Source organism: Pteropus medius, unplaced genomic scaffold (assembly GCF_902729225.1).
Source record: "Pteropus medius unplaced genomic scaffold, Ma_sr-lr_union100, whole genome shotgun sequence".
Classification (NCBI taxonomy): Eukaryota; Metazoa; Chordata; class Mammalia; order Chiroptera; family Pteropodidae; genus Pteropus; species Pteropus medius.
In genome coordinates, this window is record NW_024351073.1 from 312,968 (window position 1) to 338,184 (window position 25,217).

Below are 25,217 nucleotides of genomic sequence, written 5' to 3' on the forward strand. Positions count from 1 at the left end.
AACTAAAACAAAACCAAGATGAAATGAAACTGCTTGACAGTGGAAATGGAGAATAAACAAATATATTGACATTCTGGTATACCGAACCATCTCTTGAAATTGGCAAATATAAATCGGGCCCCTAGAGTCTGATCACCTCTGGGTCATTGGATGGGTCATTTATTTTTTGAACATGTAAATCTGGGCAAGAAATGATCCCAGGGAAAGTGAGAAAGCCAGAGAGAGCCTGTCTAAATCATCTTAATCTCAAGTCTAATCAGGAAATTTAAAAAGAGATGAAGTGTCAATTGAAAGGTAAATTAAAGCCAAGGTCAAAATCTATGACAGACTAGGGTAGGGGGAAGATAAGGACAAGGAGTATGTATTTATGGGGGAAAAAAAAAGTGGCATGAAAGGGGACAGTCTATATAACATGTCCTTGTAAATCCAGCATCTTGGCTCAGGAGAGCCTGTTTTCAGGGCTTCCAAATTAAACCTCCAGTTCCCGGGATCCTTATGTTTACCACCCTATGGGGCCTTCACAGCATAACTCAGGAAACTGTAATTTGGTGACCTGGCCATGTTTCTCCTAAATCAGTCAGTTGGCAGATGAGGGCAGGAATGAGCACGCTGAGCCAAACCCTGAACCACTATTGATTCGAGACTATCCACCTATCGAGAAGTCAAAGGAACAGACACTTAAAATGTTTTTTCGTTGCAATCCGTTGAGTGAAATCAGTTCTTTCACATCTTGTAGAACAAAATGTAATAAAACATTCATCTTCCCATCAAACTGAAAAATGATTAAAAAACACCTTACACTTTAGACTACTTGTGGTTCCACCTCAGAATTTTCTCTGGAATATAGCTCCCTACCGCAACCCTAGCCCACTGCCTCTGCACTTTTTGAGACTTGAATGGGCCTCTTTCATGGTCTCTTTCTTCACTTTAAAGGCTTCTACCAGACAAAACACAAATCCCTTTAGTCTTCAAAATTACGCTTCAACATCACTACCTCCACGAAGTCTTCCGCACTCTCCTGAAACTTAATTGCTCACACCTCTGTGCCTCCACACTGATTTCTTTAAATCTCTAATATAAAATGTGCCACAGAACAAAAGTCACAAGATGATGAACTCGTTTACGGAACAAATGGGTCCTCAGTGCCGGCTGCTGTCTGTAGAGTTCTCAGGGCAAGACACAGATCCAATCCATCTATTTATACTCGACCTCACCACCAAAGTGCCTCGTGAGATTTGATGAGTGAAGAGGTATGAGTTCTATGTACTCCACGTGTGTGTGTGTGGTGGGGGGGAGGGTTGTTGGTGCGCATAAGGTAGGCCAGAAGCACTAGTAGTCCCCCTACTCCAGGAATATCCACAACATCATCTAGCTATTGTTTCTGGATCTTTAGGAGAAGTTAGTTTGGTTAAAAGAGAGTAGAAGGTAATTTGGAGGTTAGGGGATAGGCCTAGGGCTGAATCCTTTGGAAGCTGGCAGAGGTCAGCTTCCGACAAGTCAGCCTTCCCTATCAGTGCCTCCTCCTCAGTCCCCTCAGAAGTCCCATCCAATCTCCTCTCTACTTTTGCAAGAAGGACAAGCAGCAAGTTTAGAGAGAGAAAAAAAAAAAGAAAGAAAGAAAGATGTACACAGGTGACTTTCTGCTTCTCATTTATCATCAGCATAGGACAGAACATGAATTGCCATTTTTCTTTTGCAAGTTTTTCCCCATGTTCACTAAATTATAATGCTTAAACAACATCTAGTTTAAAGGTAAATGGCTTTCCTAGTTTCTCTATTAATCAGGATGTCCTGGATTAGTGATGATCAGAGTCAGGGGAGACCATCAGGGAAGCCAGAATCACAGTGAAAATCTGGGCGCTGAACAGGGCCCTAAGGACCATGTTAGTCCAGAGGTGTCTGTTAGCAGATGAGGTCAGCAAAGCCCAGAGAGATGAAGCGGGGTGCATAAGACCCCACTACTGGTTACAGCTAAGCTGGGAGCAACACCCAGGTCTCCCAACGCTGGCCAGTGGGTTTTTTCAGAATTCCACACTGTCTTCAACCTGCCACTCTATTTTCAGGGAGCACTTCAAGAAGCAAAAAAGCAACACCTACCCTCAAGCACACACGTGCTGTCACGCATAACACCATTTATCATTAGGTGTTTAGTACAAACAACTTATAACAAGTTTGGGCATAGGGGACCCAGGCTTTTCTGGCTGCCCCAGCTGCCCAGCCACTTGCCCAGGAGCTGAGTCTCCCTTGCCACCTTGTTTGAGGCAGGCAAAATGCCCCTGAGTAATCCAGAAAAGTTTACTCACACCCAGCCCTCACGTCTGGACCAAGCTGAGCCTCAATTTCTGAAAATAATCCTGATTAGAACCTTGCAAAAATCTATTCACAGTGACGCCACAGTGATTTTTATAAAACTGTAGATCAGCAGCCTCTGCTTTAAACTCTCCAGTACAAATGATAAACTTAGAAAGGTACATCAGTCCTGTGTGATCTGATCTGGCCTCTTTCCACCTTCCCATTGCCATCTTCCACCAATTCCCCAAACCTCCCATTTCCTCTGTCTGTGGAGGAGTCTTCTCAGAAGGTGTCAAGCTTTTCACACCTCTAGCCACCCCTCTCCTCTTCCCACTTCACCCATCTCTGCTACTCATCCCCCCAAACCTTGGCTCAAGGCAACTCCAACTTAGACGAATTTCTAGCAACATCCCCGCTCCCCTCTAGGTGAAATTAGGTGCCCCTCCTCTCGGCTTCCCTAACAGCCTTGAAAGACCTCGGTCATAGCACCGAAAGAGATATCCATGGTTTTCTTATCTTTCTCCTAAAAGTCATCTTTGTATCCCCCACTACCTCGCACAGTGCCTACCACACTCAGTTTTACATAAATTGTTGACGGAATAAACAGAGACCCCTGATGCTATTTCAAAATAGATATTTTGAGGAAGTGGGAGTATGTCCTTCTGTTGGAAGTTCATCTGAATGCTTTTCAATGAAATGGAATAAGTGCCGTTTCCCGTTACGTCAGGTGTGATGGAACAGTTTTAATCAGGCGCACAGCAAGGAGCCCAAACTATTGCAGAAAATCAGCAAAGAGGTATGGCTAGAAGCATAAAAAGAGTCTCATTTTCTTTTTCTTCAAAGTGCTAATCACCCCTAAGACTTTAGAAATCCTGGAAGAAATGCAAAATAAACATGCAATTGTGGTGTCACTTCTTTTTTACAATATTCTTCTAAAATATAAACTGACAGTCGAAATGTAAAACATCGACTGAAATTAAAACTCTGAAGTGTTTCCTGAGTGCAAATTATAATCTCTGCTGACTGTCTCAAAAGAGATTGGTCGACTGTACCAATTCCTTAAATGCTCAGAAAACTTACAGCCACCAACCCTCCCTCCCCCGACCCCCAACCCCACACACATGCAGCACATACAGCTTATGCTTCTTCACTCATCGATTCAGAGAATGAACTTCGGAAGCCCATATTATATCTTAATGATGATCAGACGAGGAGGAAGGCAGTCTGGGGCTTTGCCTAATGAGAATATTTTATAAACTCCAAGACAAGAAAAAGACATTTTGCTGAGGGTCTCAAGGAGAAGAGCAAGGAAGTAGAAGAAAGAGAGAGCAAGAAGAAATTAAGCCAGAAGAGGGAAGAATGAGGTGGGAGGACAAGAAAAACAATCGGCCTAAGCCACGTGGGAGATTTACACCTACAACATGCAATTCAAGTTTAAAAAAGAGACCTGACTACCAGCCTTTCAATCAAAGTTAACAAGAAGGGAATACTAACCGATAGTCCGGCAGATTTTCCTGAAATAGAGACTGGATTTTCATAGGGTTTCCTCTAGGCTTTATGGCAAGAACTTTTTAAATTTCCTTTTTCATTCAGTCTGCATGCAAGCAAATCACATTGCATTAATTTGGTTAAAATCTGGCACAGAGGATGGGGTCGAAGGTAGAATATGGTGAAAGTTTCTTGGTCTCCACTTGGGATGTCTTAATCTCTAGCTTTTCAGTCTTGCTGCTTTCATATATAAACCTTTGCAAAATCCTCTCCAAATCAATTACATTCTCTCGCCCTCCCTCGTTTTTCCTTCCTCCTTTCCTGCCCGTTTCCCAATCTCTCTCTCTCTCTTTTCTCTTCTCTCTCTTCACACACACACACACACACACATACACACTACACACACTACCATATACACACATAGGCCTTGGTACAAGGAGAGTAAATGAAAGCACATAGCCCATTGCCTCATAAAGCAAAACCCCCGACCTTTGCCCAGTGCTTCTTAGGGTTCTGCCAACTGAAGTGAAGGCCAAGCCTGGGCTGGAGACCCATCGCAACAGAGCCAGCTAGACCACTGAGAAGGCCAAGCATTACAATGTGACAAACACTACAATTTGGATGGGTTGAAGAGAGTAATGGATTTAGCTGAATCTAATTTCATGGCTTCTCTAAGGAGTGTATGAACGAAAGCTCCCCGAGGGCAGAGACGTCCATTCATTGTGTTCACTGGTATCTTTCTGGAGTACCCCAAGTGGCCAGAAGGCAGCACCTTGTTTGTTAAATGAAGGATAATGAATGAATTCCAAAACATTAGTGCCCACCGGAAATCCTAATATATTAATTGCATATGTTTAACCATGGTATCAGTGGTGCAAAGCAGTTGACTAGAAAATCGCTAGTACTACCTACACATTAATTGTAGGACATTTTGGTCCATTGAGCAGGAGGACACAGCACTTAGATGAAGTGGTTTTGTTTCTTTTTAATTAACTTGTAATAGAGGGAAGGTCTTTCTAAAAAAAAAATCACGAGCCAACTAAAAAGGTGCAAAACACTAAACATTTAATGAATTCTGTGCACAAGCAACACAAGACACAAAACAATTGCCTTTTAGCTCTGGAGCTTCGCCATATTTCTTGGAGCTCCTCATGTGGTTAGAACAATCATGACAATTCTCAGCATTGAATGTGGGCAGAGCCGCTGCACAAGCAAGTCTCTGCGGCTAATATTCCTGTGTGACCATCAGTCCTGTCCACACTATCAACACGAGAAGACTGTTCATGACCTATGACCACAGACAGAATTAGCAAGGCCTTTGCTGGTTAAAAGACTCCCTCTGCTTGGCTGGCTTTCCTCTGTTTGCATGTGATAAACCATTCTGTGACATGGGAGACATACAAAACCCTTCGCTATAAGAAACCCTCACAGGGGAACATTCGTTTGAATAGATTGTTAATAATGACTAGATATGAGACTCTCAGCTGATTGTGAATTGGTGGTTAATTTATTTTAAAATCATAGTTTGGATGTGTAGGAACTGTGTGTCTGACAGATGCCTCTAAAGGACATTTTCAAAGCTAAACTCTGGGGTCTGTTAACAACCCCCTCCCTGAATCTGGCCTTCCAGTGTTTGCAACATAAGCCAGAAACCTAGGAGTTATCTGGACATCTTCTCTACCTCTTCTGCTCTCATTTCAGCTGTCAGTGTTACCTGTTCAGTATCTTTTTATTTCTTTCTATCCCTTTTATCCTCTCTGCTGTTACTGTCCAGGTCCTAGCCACCATCTCTCAACTAGACTTTGGAATGGCATCCTGACACCCACTCGGGCTCTCTCTTCAATCCATTTCCACAGAAAAATTATCTCCTGAAACACATTTATGATCACGGCATCCCTCTTAATAAAACACTGAAACGACGTTCCTCGTTCACAGGATTAAAACCACAACCTATAACGTGATCTACTATTTACTAGTTGTCTCCCAATATTCACTCTCTCACTTTCAATTAGTAATAGAAGCCAGTGAGAAGTTCCACTTCATAGCCAACTTAGCAGCTAACTGCGGTCACATGGCTCAGTCCTGGTGAGCAGGATGTGAGCAGAAGTGGCACTTACATCTTTCAGGGAAATGCACATCCCTTCCACTTCTCCTTCTCCACTCCTGCTGGCGTGGATGTTGGTGGAACGGATCACCAAACACACGGATGAGAGCTACCCAGATCCGTGGAACACTTCTGAAACTCACCATGAAGTAGGATCCCAGATAATGAGGGGTTAAACATGGGCAAAGGACCAAGTAGCCAGCAGTTTTGTGACCAGCCAGCCCAGATCTTTCTAGCTTATCCTTGAAAGAAAAGATCTTTTCCTGAATTAACTTTTTAAAGAGTAGTGAGAAAGAATAAGTATACAGAACTTGTATAAAAATATAAGCTGAAATTTTATTCTCAACTCCTATAAAGAAAGAAAATTTACCTGAACGTGTGACATTCTAATGTGGCTTTTTTTATAAACTGTAAGAGATAGTCCTTCCTTTTCTAACAGAGTTATGACTCCTTTCAGTGTTCTGGAACCAGAAGTAATTGGAACTTTAGAACTTATGAATAGCTTTATTTGGGGAATTATTAAGGCCCACAAAAATGAAATATTATTTTGGTCTAATAAGAAAACAGGAAATACTCTGCCTCTACCTTATCTCAAATCAAATTTCCAAACCTCAGGTTATTAGGGGATTTATCAAGTAAATAAAGACAGGCAATAAATAATGGTTATATAAAGAGAGCAGGGAAGTATAGGACCACAGGAAAAGGAGCTGGCCTATTACTGAGTTATATCTTTCCAGGCTTTTGTACCCAGCCCCCTAAAATTATACACTGAGGAACGTATTCTGAAATAGTATTAGTGGGACAAACATGAGGCTTTCTGCTTCAAAAAGAATTTTATTCATAGACACTTCATATTTATACCAAGAAAATGAGCTAAATTAAGAGGAGAAACATATGATGTTGGTTTTCAAAATGATAGTTTTTTCCACAGCCAATTTTGAATTTTTTTCTGATTATAAATGCACAATACTTGCTTATGAAGGAATTTGGTAGATATATTAATATAATGCAAAATAAATGCTAGATTCCTTTCATGTCACTCTCTTTCTAATAAAATTTCTAAAGAAAGTTCAAACAGACCCCATGCAAAAAGCTGTCTTTTTTTGTTTTTGATTTTTCATTTTGCATTTAACGTTAGCATCTCTTAAGTAACTGCCAATTAGTTGCCACTTTTTCTAGGAAAAAGCAGCTTTTAGTAATTCTTTGTTGGTTCAAATGAAATCAAACTAGCTCGGCTAAGAACGAAGTCCTAATACCAATGGCTAACCAATGGAAAATAGTTGAAATTAAATGTGTCGGGTGACCCAGGCAGATTTTATCAGCTGTGAGAAGTTGCAGGTGAGAGGAGAGGGAGCTTGAGGACATCATAAAAGAATCTATGAAGGACCCATGATGTATTGAGAGATACATGAGAATAGCTGTGGACAGCAACACAGATCTGAGATCACTGCAATAAATCCCCATTATATGGAGTTATATAAAAATCCTCTCTTCTTTGCTGGTTAAAGCAACATAATGTATACTACACCATCCCCCGCCCCCCAAAAAATAAAAAATAAAAACAAAAACCGTGAATATAAAATTTAATGGATACATTACTGGCCATTCAGTTCAGTACTTTTCAAACTTGTTTAAATAAATGAAGCAGTAGTATGGACTGAATGTTTGTGCCCCCTTCCTATTCATATATTGAGACTTAATCCCCAGTGTGATGGTATTTAGGGCCTTTTTAATGCGTGTGTATATCTGTTGGCTCACTACGCAGACCCAATATTTTCTTACTATAGACAGCACTTAAAAGTTTGTAGGCCACTGATATAGCCTGCTTCTAGTTTTTCAATATTATAAATAATGACATAGTAAACATTTCTTGGAGACAAGGAGATTTGGCCTGTATTTTCATTTATTGCCTAATGTTTGATTCCCAGAAGTGATGTTGCCGTGTGAAACATTCGTGAAATTTTTGATAGTTATCAATCAATTACTTTCAAATTGTCCTAACTTAGACCAGACCAGCAGAGAACTTCAATTGTCAGCACGAATTTTCTTTTTTTCTATCATTGCTAATTCAAAGGGTAAAAATGATCTTCCATTTTTTAAATTTATATTTATTTGAGAATTAGTGAGTCTAATTCTTAGAAACATTTAATGCAATCACCTATGTATGCCCTCTCACTTTTTGTTGAGTTCCTTTGTTGAAGCTCCTACCTTTTTCTCACTGCTTTTTCACACACTTCTCTTTAAGGAAAGCTCCCTCATTATTCTCTAGGGATGGTGGTATAGCAGGAAGATAAAATGGAAGAGAGCATTTTAACCAGCTTGATTTTGCTAGGCTGATATAAGGCTACCTTTAGGCTTTTATTCTTCACTTTATTTTGAGATCAACTTTCTGACAAGGTATATCAGCCTTAAAAATATTTTTTAAAAATAACCAATACCAGAAGTGCTGTCCATATAGCACCACAAGTTTACACTTTGAAGTTTCTTCTCTGTGCCAAATTATGCAATGGTGGGTTTATTTTTTTTGTAATTAAGAAAATAGTACTGGAGAATGTGAAAGAATAATTAGGAACCATGGAAGGCAGATTGAGAAGTTCCAACACATATATGATGGGAGTTCCAGAAAGAGAGCATTTAGTTCAACTGAAAAGAGTCAATTTTGGAAATGGATCAGTAGAAAATTTTTCCTCAGCAATAACAGATGCCAGGACACAAATGAAAACCTCTGAAGTGTTAGAGAAATAATCACCCATTCAAAATTTGATATTTAGTTAAACTATCACTAAGTATTTTGTGTGTTGAGGGGGCATATAAAAACTGGGAATTTACTACCTAAAGATTGTAGTTTAAATAAGGAATAAAGGAGCTGTTTTTGCAAAAAGAAAGGAATTATCTTAACGACATGCTGAAATTCTTGCCTCTTAAAAAAAAAAAAAAGGTTCTCTTTCAACCACTCCAGTTATGGACCATACTTTCTGTTGATCAAGAAGTTAAAGTAAATCTTATACAATAAAAGTAAGGAAAATAGGTAAGATGATCTCAAAGAACAACTAAAATGTACTACATTTCCTGCTTTGTTTGGGAGAAGTATAGATAATGCATGTGAAATGGCAACCTAATGTTGCTTGCTATGGAAGTGAGCAGCCTGACTCAGGGGTGCATGAGCATATGAGCATGGGGCAAGCACTGACAATGTGATTGTTGCAGGCTTTGCCACCATAAGAATCAGTGGGGTTGGGGAGACCCACACCAGGGAGGACTGAGGAGGTCACACCCTACCTTAGAGCCTAGGAAGGAAGAGGGAAGCTGAACTTGATCATAGCTCTTTGAAAAGTGACAGACCTTATATAGTTTACAAATAGGAAAAGGATATTTTTGAGGCTTATGTTCTGTGGATGTTTTCATTCTGATAGGTAGAAAATGGAATTCCTATAATTTCAAATATAGGAATTCTTAGGTAATTCCTATATTTGAAATTAAAGTTAAAGGAAAACTTTTACAATTTTAGCTTGTCAAAGAAACATTTCTGAAAAAATAATTATTTAAATCAATATTTAATAAGAAAGCAAGTCTACCAAATTATGTTTTAACACTTTCTGAAAACAAAACCAAAAACAAAACCAAAAAATAACACAATAAAACCCCCTGTTCAGGTAAGAGTCAGACCAGGAATATAAGGATAGTTCAATACCAGAAAGAGCTATCAATATAATCTACTGCATTAATAATTTTAAAAAGGCAATCAAATGGTTATTCTAACATGAAGAAGAATACTTTAAAATTTAACATTTATTTATGATAAATTCTTAATGAACTAGAAATTGAGAGCAGTTTTCCTAATCTGACAAAAATATGTCACTCAAAAACCTATAATTTTTGAAGCAGTCGCACTATTACGCAGTATGGGATAAAAATATGTATTATAAAGGACACTATTTACATGGTATGGTACCTTGTAAGGACAGGAAAATTGAGATCAACAACAACGACAACAAAAGAGCCTAGAAAAGTCCAAAGCATATATGGGATTTGAATATACAACAGAGAAGGCATTATAAACAACAGACAAAGAATAGGTCTATTCAGTAAATGGTGTTGGGACAACTAGTATTTCATATGAAAAAAAATAATCCATGCTTACAAATAAATTAACTCCACATAAATTCAAAGTCTACATATTTAAAGCAAAACTTTCAGAAGGAATTAAAACAATTTATAGTATAGGAGGAGTTTATATATAATCATGGAGGAGAAAATAATTTTTTAAGCAAAGCACAAAAGGCAGAATAATAGAAGGAATTTAACTATCTAAAAATTTAAAAATTATCTTGTTAAAAGATGACATAAAAAATTAAAATGCAATCAACAGATGAGAGGCAGAAATTTTACCACATGAAACAAATTAAGGATTAGATCTATATATAAGAACTATAAACGTATATTAAGGTATATATACATTAGAATTATACACATACATATATATACACCCATATGTTTCTATAAATCAATAAAAAGAATAGACAATAAAAGAATGACTAGAGTAAAAACGGATAATTGAGAGAAGAGGAAAGCTTAATGGCTCTTTAAAAATGATGTTGAATTTTATAAATAGAGTAAAAACCATGAGATAGTGATTTATATCCATCAACTCACAAATAATTAAATCTAATGATGAAGTATTTACAAGGACCTGGGGAAGTGAAGGTTCTCACACATTACTGGTAGCAGTGTAAATTGGTATGAGCATTTTGGAGAGCAATTTGGCAATATCCAACAGAAATAAAAATGCACATATCCTCTGACGGAGCAAGTCTATTAATATATACTCCAGAAAAACTGTCATATGTGTCCTAAGGAAAATATATATGAATATTTATTTCAGTATAACTTGCTTTAGTAAAACAATTGAATCCATTCAAATGGATAAATTGTGATATTTTCATAAAATGGAGTAATATACAGCAATTAATAAGCATGCTTCATATACTCAGTAAAATATAAAAGTATAAAAACAGTACTCTACAAATGCCAGTACATAACAGTTGTTTCCTCTGGGGTGGCCAAGAGCAGGCTGAGACTAGGGAAGGTAAAACTGGGGACTTCAAATACGTTTGGATAATCTGTTTCTTTACAAGTAGGTATGAAGCACATATAGGAAGAAGGTTTACATTTGATATATTCGTCTGAGTGGCAGGTACATGGGAATTTATAGTAGCATCCTTAGTGCATTAAAAAATAAGTCAGAGAGCTCTGCATTTATATCCCTGTTAAGAGTCAACAATTACAAGCCCATAAAAATTTATAAAGATGGAAAGATAAAAGAGATTCATGACTTTCCATATGTAGGGCATCTACTTCTGTGATATTACTGAGAGGAGAGGGCTGAATGGTTACTCCAGTGAGTTGTAGTCGCTGAATCCATGATGGTTACCCCCACATCTACCCTACCCACCCTCATGGCTCAACAGTTGGCCCTCACCATACTTAGCGTCGTATGACAAGTAAGGGGAGCTTTCTCAATCCCCATTTCTAGGCTGAGGAACATTTTCTTCATAGATTCCAGAGAAAAGCCACAGAGTGGACCTTCCAAGAAGAAAAGCAAATCACATGTAACATTACACAGGGCAGATGGTGTCACAAGGTTTCCCAGAAGTCTGGTGCCAATAGTCTGATTAATGCAAAAAAAAAAAAAAAAAAAAAAAAGAAAAGAAAAGAAAATGCTGTATCTGTCACCAGCCTTAAAGAAGCATGTTAATTTGAGTGCTAAGTACTCCAATAAAAACCTCTACCTGATTTGGTGACACAATGATTAATAAATGGTTCTCATCTCCCTCCCTGGAATCATATACAACAACAAGACCTTGGTAAGCTGGACCAAGAATTCCTTCGACATAGAATCAATGGTTTAAATAAAATGGATTTAACTTTTAAGAAATAATATAATTATTACAATAGGCTTCCATTTATATCTCAATGTATGTATGCAGAAGTTGTTCTTGTATATATTTATTCTGCATGTCTCATAGTAATATCCTTCACAAATATTTTCCAAAGAATTGATCAGAGCAACTGCTTATATAGAAATCATCTATTTAGCTATCCTCATTGAAAAAGGTGAAAAACAAAAAGAATGAGTCACTCAGTTTGTGCCAACAATCTATCTCTGCATATGACACAGCTTGTGCAAAACTGGCACACCTTACATGTTAATACAAGATTTGGTGCTAGTAGTAATTTCCATAGCCACGACTGAGTTGCACCAGTATCTAGAAAATTTAAAAGTCCTTCCAATTTTTTCCCCTGAAAAAGTAAAGGCTTTTTATTCTTCGAGTTCTAACGTGGTCCCACATTAGAGCAAAATGGCAAAGTAGGCAATAGGTAAGGACATCATAGTTGCCACTTTGAGTTACATCCATGGCTCATCTTGACCTTTTAACTAAATTGGCAATGTGAATTACTTTGTAAGACAGGATGGACACTTATTCCATGACAATTTCAAGGGTAAGTGCTCTCACTCATTCACAAATGTTTGTCTGAGTCTTCCTCATAAGGCTTGGATTTAAAAAAAAATTTAAAACAATATTTAAAATTTTATAATTTTGTCAGTTAACATTTCTAAAACTGAACAGCCAAATGACAACCTGTCTTCTTCTATCGGAATTTTAATTTGCGTTATAGGTTTTAGCCAGAATTTGAAAGTGAGCATGTTCCCTCTCTCTTTAGTGCTAATTCTACCTTTTAGCTTGTTTTAGGTGAAGAAGACGGAGCCAGTGTAATAAAGTTAGGGAAGATGGACTGAAGAGTCCCTCTATTTGTTCATTTTCCTTTGGGTCATGAGAATAAATTTTGGCTCCATTTTTAGTTAATGGAATATTTAAAAAATCATAGATCTAGGAAAAGTAACAGATCCTATATCTTAGGGATGGAAGAGATGACAAGAGTGAATATACTTCATAACTCACTGTAGACAAGTAGAATATTTCCATTGGAAATCTAAAACCTACTGATGACTCAACTGAGCAGGAACCAAGTGACCCACCCAAGAGTAAAGCTGTGTCCCTGAGAGTGGACTTCGGTTACACAGTGTGGCATATCACCATTCATATGGGCTGTCACACTCATCATTGGCTGGACAGATTTACCTTCAGGACTCGGATGTCTGTCTGCGTCACTACAGGACAACGGGGAATGGCCAAAGCAGCCTTTACTGAGAGTCAAGGCACACAGCCCTGCTGGCTTTAATGTCACAGATAATAATGAGATGGTCAGAATTTTAACAAGTAAAAGGGGATTAGTATTGATGTATATAACTGAATACATATGTCTTATAGTATATATCTGCTGACTCTGATCTGTAACGTCATTAGATTTTGTTCCTAGTTCTACAGTTGAACAATCCAGATTAAATGCCATTACAATGAAACTCCATTAAGTTGTTCCACTTCATTTGCATTCTAAAGAGTTACTACGCCTTTGAAAGACACTAATCTGTGAAGAGGTTTCGTTGCCATCATATACAAGATGGCATCTTTTTCTTTGTTCATTTTAGGGACTATTACAACACAGTCCTCATTGGTCTCCCTGTTTTCTAACTCTTCTGTCTCCAACCCATCATGTACTTTGCTGCCAGGAATCAAAAGTCAGGCTCTGACATTTTCTTGTTTATTGTTTTTTACCGACTTTTCATGGCTTAGGACCCTGAGTCCTTAGCTGGAAATTAAGGCCCATCCAAACTGGTCCTGGTCTACCTTTCAAGCTACTTTCCCTTCTACACTCACCTTCATTCAATTTGCTACATGGATAGACCCAATTTTTTACTCGATATGTTCAATACTACCTGGAGCACCCTCTATTTTTCCTTCTCTCCACACTTCAGCTCTTTTCATCTTCTAAGACCTATCAAACTTTCCAGGTTCACCGCCCCGCCCCCCGGCTCTTCCTTCTGAAAGTTTTCCTCAGACCCCTGAAGCCGGTGGAACTTTTCTGTGCTCTGAAACTCCATTTTACTCACTCTGGCACTCTCTTCCTCAGTCTATCACAGTATATCTATGACAATGAGGCATAAGTTGTCTTCTCTTTTCCAAACTATAAATTCCCATAAGATAGGAGAGGCTAAAAAAATATTTTTAGTGTTAAACTGACACCGTTTAATATTGGAAATGGTGCCCGATAAATGTGATCATGTGGTTTACAAAACAAAATAAATTTTAAAATTTTCCAGACCTTTTCAGCTCTGCCTTCTCATTCCCCAGTGCTAAAGGGAAACAGATATAAAACTTTAGAAGCAAGACCTCATCTTTGCCTCCTCTATTATTTTGCATAATGCCTGGAAAATTATAGGCCCTGATAAAATGTTTTTCTCCTCCAGTAAACAAGACTTAGTTGAATAAAAACATAGCCAACCCTCTCACCACAAGGTGCATGATCTTTGGGTTTTGATACTCTTTCTTATAAAGAGAGAAATAACATTTGGAGTGAGAAAAATTGCCCAACCAGCAACCATGATGCCAACCCACCTTGGCAGCAAAAAGCAGTAATGATTAAACACTAATCTCTTTTTCAGGATGAGCTGGGAGTAGCAGTGAGGGCTTGTTGACCTGCCATTTTAAGATCAGAGAAAAATATTTTTATATTTAGCAGTTTTATGTTGATCGCTATAGCTAACATTGTTGCCAGGGTAAAAAAATAAGTAGTAAAATGATGAGAAGACCAATCTACTAAAACTGAATTTCTCTATACTTGCACTGTCATTTTTAAGCTTAAAATAGAAAATATCTTTGATCAAGATATTTCAACAGACTGCTGAAAATGAAAACTATCTGTGCCATTTCTTCTGGTAACTACTAACACGCATAAACTTCTTACATAATGGATGAGCATGGAGGAGCAAAAAGAATTTTTTTGATATATAATTTTTTTTCATGTGTTGACAGAAATTTGGCAGTCAACGTGCACCACCCTTTACATACATAGTGGCTCAATCAACCACTGGATTTTTCTTGCAAATCTGGTAATCTGTGTCCCCGTAATAGAATAATGATAGGGATGTTTTCCTGTGTACAATACAAAACTATCAAACAATGGAGCATTTATTTTGGCCAAAGGTCCTATCTATGCTCCCCCTTCAAAAAATTCTGCTCATAAATTTATAACGCCCAAAAAGTCAAGCTGAGAAAAACCATGACTTTAACCTTTCCTTTTGGCCAAAATCTTTCATTTGGACAATACAAATAAATCTTTCAAAATTATTTTTAAATAGCTGAGAGAACTCATTAACATGCCAAAAATTTTCACCCCAAATCATTTCCCCAAATTGTGTATTAGCTCTATTTTTCATATGGCTAAGAACTAGAGAAATATATTTTATGTAATTAGAACTCTCAACCTAAGTAACATCTTCTCTTCTAAAAAAGAGAAGTTAATTTTTTCTTTTCCTTTATTAACAGGTTTTCCCAGCGAAGCAAAAGTAAACAAACAAACAAATAAATTAAAAAAAAAAATCAGCCTAAGTAACATGAAAAATACGTGCCAGTGTCTTCGGTGATTTCCTTTATAATTAGACAAGCTCTAATTAGACAAGCAGATGAAAATCATTTGTAAGAGAAATTTTAAAGCTGTTTGAAGGTGTTGGAAAAGTTTCAGAGAAGATCTATAGCATAAATAGCCTATAAACCTAAAGCAACATTCTAAATTATACCTTCAAATCCAGTTCATCAGATGCCTGGAAGGCTAAGAATAAATATGGATTAAATCCTTAGATACTGGCCTCAGCAACCGTAGCTTCACAGTATAGACTAAATGGAGCCTGAATCCAAGACACTGTCCTTTAATCTGAAAAGCATGGATGTGTATGTTCCTAGTGCCCACTGCTGTACAAGTAGAGAGGAGGTTTGGGCTAGAGCCAAGGAAAAGGCACCTCCAGAACAGCTGATGTCCTTGCAAAGGTTTTCTTCAGGCAAAGAGCAGAATAGGACTCTTGAATGTTTCCCTCAGCCTCTCACCATCCACACATTTAATCCGTCATTCAGTAAGCATGTTTGAACACTAATCATATGCCAGGCACTTTCCTGGGCATTTATTTCCATAAAATAAGAGACTGGTAAAGATCTCTCTTATTTCCTGAAACTGACATTCTAGTTGAAGAAAACTGACAATAAAAAGTAAGCAAATGAGTGAAAAATAAACTAACAGATGGGATAAATGATATAAAGAAAGCACAACAGGGTGACATGGTAGAGTGATGAAATGAGGGGGTTACTCGTGTAATTGGGGCCACCGAGACCCTTCAGTTGAACTGAGGCCTGAATGGCAAGAAGAGCCAATGATGCAAAATCTGAGGGCGAAGTACTCCAGACAAGGAGATAGCTTGGTGGGTTAAGAGACAGAAGGAAAGTCAGGGTAGCTGGAGATCAGTGAGCCATTTTTCTTCAACTCTATAACCCACGATTTCACACACTTATGGGATGAAACAAAGAAATCTAGGGACAAAAACATACCCATGCTTGCACAAGCAGAAAGAGGTCTTAGGGTCTCATGTACAAAATAATGACCCTTACAACCTGGATGTCAAAGGCTTGAGTTTCATTCCAGTTTATCTTCTAGAACTAATAGATTTGACTAGTTTTTCAGGGTTGAAGACAGACAGAAAGACAGAGCGAGAACATGCGAGTTGATCGGGCATGGCTAGTGGCATTGAGGAGTGCAGGATATGGTTATGAGAGGAACTGCAACCAACAGACTATTTTCATGGGACCTCTGACCATAAGAGAATGTCATAATGCTTTTCCTGATTTTTCAAGAGTTTTGCACAAGATCACAAGGTATCTTGTGGTACAGTACTATCAATTGCTTTTAACTCCCACCTGACTATTATATTCTGTATTGAACAATAGTAATTTCAGAATTTGTTTTCTTGCCACTGTTAACCTATAAGTGACTTCCTGGCGAAGACTGTGCCTTACTAATTGTTCTCTTTTTATTACCAGGCACACAATAAATGCCCAATAAGTGACAAATTCTCCTTGATTGGTTTTATTAGCTCAATATTTCAAGTATATGTATTGTAATGGTACCTAAATAATGTGATGGTTTTGCTTTGATGTATAAGTATAAATCCTCAAGAACTTCCACGCTATCTGCCAAGGGGAAGATTCCCAGCAATGCATGGCATAAAACAGACACTTGATGAGGCTTGCTGAATATATGCCCAAGCGGACAAATCTGTGAACCTATTCCAACAAGAACACTGTACTCAGGGTCTTTTAATTTATTCAGCAATTAGTTCCTACTACGTGCTCAGCACTAAGCTAAGTGCCACAGAGACAATAATGGCTAAAACAGACACACGTCCTGCTGTAATGGTCTCATGGGAAGCCGACTAAAGTCATCACACAGGCACGTAATTATGTTATAAGTGCTATGAAGAAATTCATTATGCAGTTTATGGATCATAAAAGGCTTTTTTGAAGACCTTCTGAAAGACACGGTCAACTTATTCCAAATGTAGACAAGGGGTCAATGCCAACACATAATCATGAAGTCTTTTTAGGAATCAGGTCTGGAGTCAGAGAGCAGGCGGTCAGGAAACATGATAACTGATGGTAGCTAAAGCTGCCTCTTGGTAACTGAGAATGGTTTACTGAGAGAATATGTGGAATCGTCCTCTTCAGCCATCTTTAAAACTAGACTAGAGCTTCTTATATGCATCTTCATTGTGTGTGGTCTTGTTTAGAGACAGGATACACTCAGCAACATAAAACTGTCTTCTGCAGGCATTCTTTAGCATGATTTTTTTTTTACAGCTTAAATGTTGCAACTCAGCTATTTATCTGATATACTAGGAAAAAACTAAAATTTATTTTATGAACTGAAAAACAATGCATGGCCCTTATTCTCCCATCATTCAGGAAAAACAGCTAAGTAAAACTTTGATTAAACTTTCCAAAAAGCTTTGGGCTGAGGACAAGCATGGAAAAATTCAAGCCCAAAGGAGAAATTTCCAGAAATTTAGAAGCAAGTGAAAACAGGGGGTTATAACAGTTCAGTACTCGCTGCCAGGAACAAAGTATATACGATATTATTTATTGCTGAAAGCTTTTCAGAGAGGCAGCATCTGGTTTCAGTGAGGCCTTGCTTTCATCCCATCCAGCAGCTGGACCGAGCACTACAGCACAAGGAGATCAACCAATTTGCCAAGGTGACACAGAGAGTTAGAGACTCTTTCCAGATTAGACCACAAGAGCCTCTGGCTCCTTGAATGCCAAAAATAAGTCACATGATCAGCGGAGAGTTTAACACTTTTTATGGACTCCAAGTTGGATTCTTCGGTTTTAATTTTCTATTTGTGTTTATATTTTCAGTCGCAAAGAATCATTCTTTCTCACTTTTCTCTAGTGGACAGATCAGATAGCAACTTGGTTCCCTGCAAACGCCAAAATTCCCTGCCCCTCTCATCTAGGTTATTCATCTGGGATGAGTGTGCTCATGGCAGGAAAAGTCAGAACCGGTCATGCAATGTTCCACTCACACTGGGAAGAGGAAGATGGCGATCCAAAGGCTAGCTAAGCCTGAGCCGAGAAGCCGGGCACTTTGCTTTGGTCATTCCGAATGTGTCTCTCTGAGGCACAGGAAAAGCTGATGAAGATGAGGTAATCCGCCAGGAGAAAAGTGCCATAAACTTTTACTTTTTTCTGAATCTTTTTCTCAACCAGTGTTATTTCTCACAGAGCCTTGGCTAGAGAAAATGAGTCCCTTCATTCCATTTGCATATGTGTTCCATACCACATCCCCAAAAGACAATGTTATTTATAACATGTCCACATAACTTGTTTCATAAGAAATTTCAGCATTAATAGTAAGTCAAATTATCCACCATCAATCTCTCTCCCTCTGTATATGTGTGTGCACATACATACACTATTCATTATTATTAATATTATTAATGAAATTATCAATATGCTAATATATATTACTATTAATACTATTATTAGTATCATGAGATCAAGAGGCAAGTTTTATAGAAAGAAAGGGAGAGGAGGGTAGTGAAGGGAAAAGATTACAACTATTCTTTTTAATGTCTAAACTTCTAGCTGGTAGAGAACAATCTAATGATTAGACCAGAGAACTGGGAGAACTAAGCCAGTTAGCTGTGTGAATGGACTTAGAGTATTTTAAAATGATCAAAACAATACCAAGAAGGGAATAAGACCTCATTTAGTTCTTAGATTCTGCAATTGTAATAGGTCACAGCATCAAGAGAAAACATGCAGGCTTTTTAGAGTACACGACAACGCCCAGAAGACGTGCCCTTTTAATAATGAAAACCATATGTCCACTCTGACTGGCAGCAGCCTATCTCCCGAATGAACAATACCACTTAAGTCTGAATGAAGGGCATCATTAAGATACATATAGTAATTATAATACAATAGGATTTGAGAGATTTTCACTTAAAACCTATTGTAGATGTCAAAACACAGTATGAATATAGAACATTTCACTTTATATTGCTTTACATCATAATTTTTTTTTAAATTGGAACAAATGAAATATGGCCTAACCATAAAAAAAAAAAAGAGTTGCTATTTCAAGCATATAAGGACTTAGGTCTTGGTTAAATATGCATTCTATAACGTTTTGACTTATTATCTCTAAGCTAATTTAAATATTGTACTCATTCATTCAGCATTTGAGTTCCTACTATAAGCTAGATACTCATTTAGGCCCAAAAATTATAGTCACAAACAACACACACACATCCCAGCTCCTCAAGCTGGTAGCGCGGTCTTCTTTCAAAGTTCAGTTATTGTTTTGATAAAGCTCAGTCAGGTTTTAAAAAGGAAACTTCCATCTAAGGAAAATTCTTAAAGTATTACTGTCTTCCCAAAACTTATTTTTTCAATCCTCCAATTAGGTCATTGATATTAGACTCATAGTTATTGTCAGTCTTAGAGAAAAGAGCTATGGCATATAAAGGGTTCTTGTTTGCTTTGAGAAGATAAATTCTAAATAATAAATATCTAATGAGTTAATCAGTAGATTTGGTTGCTACATGCCAAACTAAGTGCTGTAACAAAAGCCAGGGCAGTCCAACTGAAAAAAAATATCTTCAAATATTAAACTTAATCCTTTTTTCTGCCAAAAAAAAAAAAAAAAAAAGCTAAATCGACACCCTTAGCAAGTACTGGTAAATAATTACACATTCTGGCAATCGAGTGCAAACAATCAGGTTTCAAAGTTTGCCCCAACCACCTGTTCATAAAATTCTGTGTGCCAATAGGAATCAATCTGACCACAGGGGACACCAGGCAATTGGCCAGGACGTAAGTCATACAGGTCTACACCTCTACTTCAGTAAAAGCACCAGTCTTTTGCTGATGAGTGCTAAGGATTTTCAAAACCATATGAACATATCTTGGGAAAAACTAAAGAGTGGCCGTTTTATACTTGAGATTTTCCACTTTCCTTCTTTAACTTACCCTCACTGACTGTCTTGTCTCCTTTCCCCTCATTTTTTCTCCCCTACTTTCCCTACAGGTGAGCTTTGTTCTAAGTTCTTTAAATGTGTTACCTCATTTCACAACCTTATGAAGAACTCTATCAAGAATCATCTTCTGTGGCCGATGGGGACACTGAAGCCCAAGTTCATACCACTGGGAAGCAGCAGAGCCAAGATTCCAATTAGCCTGTCTGATTCCAGAGTCCTCATCCACTGCTCCACACTGCCTCTTAAATGACTTTTGGGTTAAGTGTTTATGATAAAGATGAACTATTTTCTAGCCATTCTGTAGAAAAGCAGTGATATATAAGAAATTAATTTTAATCTTTGCTACATTTGAGAAAAATCTAATAAACTCTCACTGCACTAAAATGCTTTAAATGTGCTAATGAAAGTGGCAGTTAATGGGGCAATTTAAAGTTTTATGTCTTGACTACACCAACTTCAGGCCTTTGGCCTCTCCCATGTGTGAGCACATTGACAAAAGTACGGAACAAATACCAATTAGAGGTTATAATGATCTAGATGGATAAACAAAAAATAAACAACAAAAATCTACCCCATAATGTCACAGGTATTCTCTGGACCTACTCCAAAAATAAGCCAAATAAAGTCTTTGTTTCTATTAACATTTATTACTGTTATTCATTTCATGGGTCAGGAAGAACTTTCAGTGGGCATACTTCTTAGATTTAAACTAAACAACCTGATGGAGAGAAAGCTAAAATATTGGCTCCTATAAGATCAACCTACCTAATGAACTAATTTATAGTCTGTGATAAAACTGAAAAGAAATGGAAGGATCACTGCTGCTCTTCTTTACCAAACTTTTACAACTCAACTCTGTTCTCACTGGTCGTGAAGGTTGGACCACCCACTAAATTTTCTCCAGCTAAATAAACAGCTACAGTTGAGAAAAGTGCAAACTTCTTGGCTTACTGTTTTTATATCCACCCAGTGTTAATTCAAGCCTGAGTTCCAGCAGGTCACAGACTAAATCCAACAGAACGAAACTGGGACCTTAATTAAGCCTTACTGCCAAATGCATGAAATCATTTAGCGGATGTATCCTCAACCTGTGTCCACCATCACTCTTCTTCCCTCGGAATAACAACCTGGCACACAGAAGTCAACCTAATATAGATGACACAGAAAATAATAACATTGATCCCTTGGAAAAAGAAAAATGCAGCAGCTCATAAAGTGGGTTCCACTAATAAACTGACAATATTTAACAACAGGAAGAGAAGCTTCCTGTCTAGGAAGATGAAGTTGGATGAAGAAGGAAAAACATGATAACAACAGTTGTAAACAGTAGCTGCTTACATGAAAGAGACACTAGCCTATGCCAAAGTAAACTAAAAGGAAAAGAAAACTCTTTTCACCAGTAAGGGAAAACTGCTTTCTGAATTTGCAATCATTTTCCTTTAGAGTCATTTGTTGGTTTTCAGGAAGGGACCAGGTTCAGGGTTTCTATGGAACTCTGATGAGTTCTGGGGGGAAAGAAGCAGCTAACGTGTTTTAGCAAACATTTATTAAGTGCCTACTGTGTGTAAGACATTGCATTTTGATTAAGCCTGAATCATGTTTTATGACCTTGTAGCCTAAGTATTCTTTGCAATTACAGTCTGTGCTCTTGATAAAAGGTGACTGCCCTCTCCTGGCCACCTTTCAGGAGACTGTTTAAGATTTAGCTGTCCTCATCACCTGTCTCCATCATTCTTTCTTCTCTGAGATATCTAAAATTCCCAGTGAAATGATGTGTTTCATTGGTCTTTAAAGGTCCATTTTTCTTGCAGATGTTAGAGACTAAACAAAGGAAACCTTACATAGCTCCTTTAGCAAACAGAACTGGAATCATACGACTTAAGGGGACCTCCATTGACCTTCCTGTAATCTTTTCATTCTGTAATGACTATAGACCTTCACTAATGTCCTCACCACGGCAGAGTTCCAAGGGCAAGCCTAAGCATTACTTTACTAGAGACCCCAGTCTAGTCACTGCGCTAGCCCTCCCCCCTCTATTAGGTTGTGCCCCAATCTTCCGCCTCTTTTTCTCAAACCCAGCACTTAGCTCTGCTGGCTTCCCCACTTATGTTGGTCTGAAGTTATCTCTAGATCTCTGAACAGTTTCTTTCTTCTTGCATCTAGAACCATTTATGTCCATCATCATATATAGGTGGGTGTTTGCATGAACCACCAAAACTTGCTTTTTGAGGATCATAAATTCTAAGAGGAGAGAAGAGAGACCCGGTTATCAGAGAAGCAAGGCTGGAGATCCCACCAAGAAGTATAGAGTGAAATTTATCTTCTCAGTGTAGAATCTCTGGACCGCCTGTCTAAAGAGGTGCCTTTGCTACTGGGAGATTTGCAGAAACAATCTGGTCTGGGGGCCTGCACCCAGAGCCACTTGTAAGCAGCCAAAAATGCCTGTGTGTAGAATCCAAAGCATAAGTAAGATGCGTCCACTAACTTTAGTGAATCTTTTACTATCATTAGCCACTTGTCTTCAAGACCAGTTCTGGTTTAAGAGCTTGCCAATTTTGACTGGGAAAAATAACATTCTGAGCAAACTAAGTTTTATTTTATTTTGATTTTACTGTAAGCAATAAAGTAACTTTTCAAGGACCTACAGGATAGTAAAAAAATTTTATATTGGCCTCATTAATGTTTTCAGCCAACTCATCCTTCATCACTGGAAAAGGGGAGGCGAGAAAAGGAGGAAGGTGACGTACATAAGCTAAAGCCACAGATAATCCCCAAACCTCTTTAATCAAGTTTTAACCTCATCCTGCTAAGTCTTTTATCAGAGCTGCTAAGAGATAACCAATGTGACATATTTAAGCTTCATCTCATCTGTTTCCTCTCCCTGGCCTCTATTTGGACTGCTAATGAGCTGTGAAATGGACAAAGATAGCTGGCTCCATATGGGAGGGAGAAGACTAGAGGCTGGCCAATCCACAGTCATTTGAATACTATGCAAGAAGCTGTATACTTCTTATGCCATTCCTTGGAAGTATGATTTAAGAGGTGAAGTAGGCATTTTTCTACCAAATAACTGCCCCTATACAGTTGAAATCTCACCAAAGAGGTACATTTGGGGTGGAGGGGTATTAAAGCATCAGATCTCTAGTAATCATTTGATTATTGAAATTTGGCTACATTAGTCTACTGAGATGCAGAAATGTGGCACAACTTGTTAACGATACACAACCTGTCCATGGCAGAGCTGAGATGCTTCTTACAGCAGGTTATTGTTTTCATCACAAACTAAGGATCTCTCTAATTCAACTTTATTTCTGTGTTTCCTAAAAAATTGTTTTCTCCCAAAGCCATGAGTTCAGGACACCAAAGTGGGGCGGGCGGGGGACGGGGGGTGGGGGAAAGGGGACGATACTACTGCAAATTGAGAGATGAATCAGAACTGGCAGGAGGAACCTAAGACCTGAGAAGGAGGAAGTGTCAGAGCTTTTAGGTCAAGTCAAAAAATGTTATGATGGGCAACCTGCTAGTCAAGGATTTGGATGCAGAATAAGTTAGCTGTAGAGAAAATGCGGATGTGAATATATATATTCATGAAACAAATAGGTCTTTCTATATATGCCAGGTACTCATCTAAGTACTGGGCAAAGTTCATACAAGTGTAAAGCTGACAGTTTCAAGAAGCCAGGGATTGGTTGGGAAAGGTGAGGAGTGGGAAGACTAGTGCAGTCATATCACTGAAAACTTTAATAGCTCCATAGTTGGATCAAATCCAAACTCTTTATGGCATATGAGCCTACCTCTCCCCTCAGCCTATCTTACACTCCCCCGCCTTCATGCCAAATGATTCACCAGACTGTTCCCTGAATCTGAAACCAAGGGTCCTTATGACTTTGGTTTAATTTAGTTTTAAGTCCTAGTTCTAGAAATCATCGCGCGTGCTCTCTCGCTCGCTCTCTCGCTCGCTCTCTCGCTCTCTCTCTCTCTCTCTCTGTGTGTGTGTGTGTGTGTGTGTAGAGAGAGAGAGAGAGAGAGAGAGAGAGAGAGCTAGCCTTTCCGTCCAAATAATCAGTAACCCCTGATGCAGCAGAAGACAATAGCTGAGACCTGACAAATGGTCACAAGGTCCAGATCTCTGGCAGGCTAAAGATAACATCTTGATCTGTTAGGTTTCAGCTTCTGAGCCCTAAGGTAAAACAAACCCCTGGTTCCCATGAGACCAGACAGAGGGACACCAGAACAGACCTCAGAAGTGTCCTCAGACCTGAAAAAATAGTTCATTACCTTTACCTCACCTCAGACCAATCAGCTCCCAGCATGACTCCGAATCCCCAAAGCCATGGTGTCTTGGGATTTTGCCCTACAGAATCTGTAACCTACACACTATCAGGAAGCCAAGTTTTTAAAGTATTCAACGTCTTTACTCCAGATTGGCCAATTTAATATTAAACTATTTTTCTTGCTATATTGCAAACTCCTGCTCATGCATTTCTTTGACCAGGGAGACGAACTCAAACATTGAGTTCCCAGTAACGAATCCACCAGGAACCTCTCCATTTATGTGCCTTTTAACATATTGGTTCCTTGACCCACCCCCCACCATTCTCTGCATCCAGAACCCCTGTACTTACCAAACATCCCTCCCCCAAGGTATTCTCATCACCATGTCCCTGTCCCTTTGTAACATCAGCATAAAACTGCACCATGGCCACCACTGTAGAGTACTGGAATGACCTTTTTGTTTGACCATACATCAAAACTGGTAGTGGGTGCAGAGGCAATGTATTCAAATTTTCATAAAAATTTGATTTTTCAGCAAACTACTAGAGAACAAGGTGTGCTTATGTTGGTAGA

At 38.4% G+C, this 25,217-nt stretch overlaps 2 protein-coding genes across 8 annotated transcripts in view; both read right to left on the minus strand.

Annotated features, from left to right (window-relative positions):
- Nucleotides 1-25,217, minus strand: part of GHR (growth hormone receptor) — a 216,543-nt gene that overhangs the window by 127,620 nt on the left and 63,706 nt on the right. The window contains exon 1 of one of the 7 annotated variants that reach the window (XM_039842564.1): nt 3,787-4,075. The exons of 5 other annotated variants lie outside the window; for them this stretch is intronic. The gene's annotated coding sequence lies outside the window, so the exon portion shown is untranslated. Of the gene's footprint in view, nt 1-3,786; nt 4,076-25,217 lie in introns of those variants that run through there. One more of the 7 variants, XM_039842561.1, reaches the window with a different exon arrangement.
- The window catches only part of FBXO4 (F-box protein 4), a 394,712-nt gene that overhangs the window by 67,131 nt on the left and 302,364 nt on the right, over nt 1-25,217 (minus strand). The gene's annotated exons all lie outside the window — the stretch shown is intronic.